The sequence below is a fragment of the Oreochromis aureus genome, linkage group 3, assembly GCF_013358895.1.
Source record: "Oreochromis aureus strain Israel breed Guangdong linkage group 3, ZZ_aureus, whole genome shotgun sequence".
NCBI lineage: Eukaryota > Metazoa > Chordata > Actinopteri > Cichliformes > Cichlidae > Oreochromis > Oreochromis aureus.
In genome coordinates, this window is record NC_052944.1 from 117,200,533 (window position 1) to 117,203,021 (window position 2,489).

The window sequence follows — 2,489 nt, forward strand, 5'->3', positions numbered from 1 at the left end:
ATTCACTATAAGTGTTTGTGTGTGTGTATTTTTGTCCTAGATGGCCTGACGCAGCAGTTAGGGGCGAACTCTATGTCCGAGTTTGTCTTTGCACAAGCAGTCCAGAAATGGCTCAGATACGCCCCAGATCGTATGGGTGGCGCAGGGCGCACATCATCCATATCTATCCCGGAGTAAAAATTACAAACTTATGTGAAACATAGAAATGTAAATAGGAAAATGACTTTTAATAAAGTATTTAGCAAACGAAACATGTCTATTGACCTTTTTTTGTTTAGTTTTTTTTCTCTGTTACATCACATGCAATGCTTTCTGATTTTAGGATATTACATTGTGAGACATTTTTGTTTATAAAGGGTGTCCAATTTGAGGAATAAGGACAATTATGTGTTTAGGTGGTTTAAGTATCGATGGAAACATGCAGTAGTTTAGTATTGGTTAAAATACCTATAAAGAAAGGTAGATTTCTAGTCATGGTTTAACTGTAGTTTTAATAAAAAGCAACTGAGGTGGAAAATCAACACCATAGTTCAACAGTGTTTCAATATCAGAATCTGACATTGTTTCACTGTCAACAGTATTAGAAAATATAATGTCGAATCAATGTCAGGTTTCAACATTGATTCAATATCAAAACCTGACGTTGTTTCAGTATTAAAAAAGGGTGCAAGAGTGACGTTGGGTCAACGTCACACCTCAACGTTGATTCAATGACATCACCTGATATTGACTAAACATTGTTTCAATGTTTCCTTGCTATCTGGGTCGCTACAATCGTCCTCTCCTCCGTTAGCACATCAGATGAACTACTCAAGCTCTGCATCCATCGCTTTTCCTCCAGTAATCCAAGAAACGCACTGAACGTCACGGCAGCGCTCGACAGACCAAATGCTGACAACCCTCTAGCAGTTTTCTCATCACCAGAGATACGGTCTGACACGTCGATCCACCCAGTCATCTTATCGCCGCTAAATTCAGTTATGAAATAACGCCGACCACCAGCGGGGTCGCCCACCAGCCAAACTCACAGCTCCTCTCATGTCGCTCTGAAACTGGCCAACAAGCAGGGCGAGTTAGCTGAATGGCCGACGGACGTCAACGCCGAACCCAGAAGCCACGCCGTTCTCACGCTCCCAAGCAAATCGCAGCTCCAACAGCGAAAGCTACAGCGTCCTTCATAGCTCCACCCACCTGCCAGCATCCCTGCGAGCTGAGCTAGCAGGGACAAGCTCAGCTCTGTGTTCCTTCCTCGTAACACCGCTTAATGCAAGCTGGAAATCTGTCGCTAGCTCTATGCTCACTGTTTTCCATCGCCCTGATGTTTTCTATCCCTCCTTTCACTAAATGCTCAAGTGTAGCAGATTTTGAACGGTTGACTGCGTTGTGACGACAGACACAGACTGGCTGGAAACTGGATTTATTTCTAAAACACAAAGTGGAGCAGCAAAATCAGTGTCACACAGCAACAGCACGCCTCTGCTCATCCCAGTGTGGAGTCCATGCAGCACTGGCTACAATATATAAAAGAAAATACAATCTATCAAAACAACGGTGTGGTTTTTCTCAACAGCCACATTTAAATCAAACGTTATAGTGGGGTAAAACAGAGGCAAAGATGAAGCAAGGTGCAGTCAAAAATAAGCCACTAATAATAACTTATAATATTCAAATTCCCACTAAGATGGATCAAATACACAATACATATTCAAACACCTTTAACTTTTACCAACATGGCTGAAAATGCTATTCAGTGTGCAGCCTCAGATCATGAACTCATTATACACAGAAAACAAAACTATACATTTACACATACCTAAAACACAAAGTGGAGCAGCAAAATCAGTGTCACACAGCAACAGCACGCCTCTGCTCATCCCTGTTTAGCACAAGTAAGGAACACATAAACGGATGGTGTAACAGATAAAAGGCAGTTCCAATGACTATTTTCCTCGTTCAAAGTAATCAAAAACACTTTGGGAGCTTTAAGCCAAAAGAACTAATACTTATTAAAGAAAAATACACCAAATTTAAGCGTATAATTTAATACAGGGAGAGGAGCTACAGAGAGTGTGCCTCACCAGTGTGGAGTCCATGCAGCACTGGCTGGGAACCCCCACACATGCAGCATGTTTACAAGTGGTGTCACACTGATTAATGCCTCACTTCAACAGTGACATGTGGAACCTTAGTTTTACAAAAATTAAATTTACACAATAAAAAAAATAAACTATATACAATACAGTTTTGAGAATGTTCACACTCGGTATATTATATCCCAGCTACACAAGCAAGTCGGCACTGGGATGCCCAGTTCTTTCCTATCCACCATTCGCAAACGCAGCAGCAAGCTTCCTACCACCGAACTCTCAGTTTCTCAGCGAAGATGCAGCCTCTTCCCTTCTTTGCCAGGTTCCTTTATCCTCATTCGCAAAAGCAGCAGCAAACTTTTTGACTATCGGGTTGCCAGGTTCTCAGCATTGCTTAAAAAA

At 41.8% G+C, this 2,489-nt stretch overlaps 1 long non-coding RNA gene across 1 annotated transcript; it reads right to left on the minus strand.

Moving 5' to 3' along the window:
- Positions 1–1,403: 1,403 nt before the first annotated feature.
- LOC120437956 lies at positions 1,404–2,246 on the minus strand. The gene is made up of 3 exons (XR_005611530.1): positions 2,079–2,246; positions 1,814–1,876; positions 1,404–1,423 (listed from the first exon to the last, which is right to left on the minus strand). It is a non-coding gene; the product is annotated as an uncharacterized LOC120437956 (long non-coding RNA).
- Between the last annotated feature and the right edge of the window lie 243 nt (positions 2,247–2,489).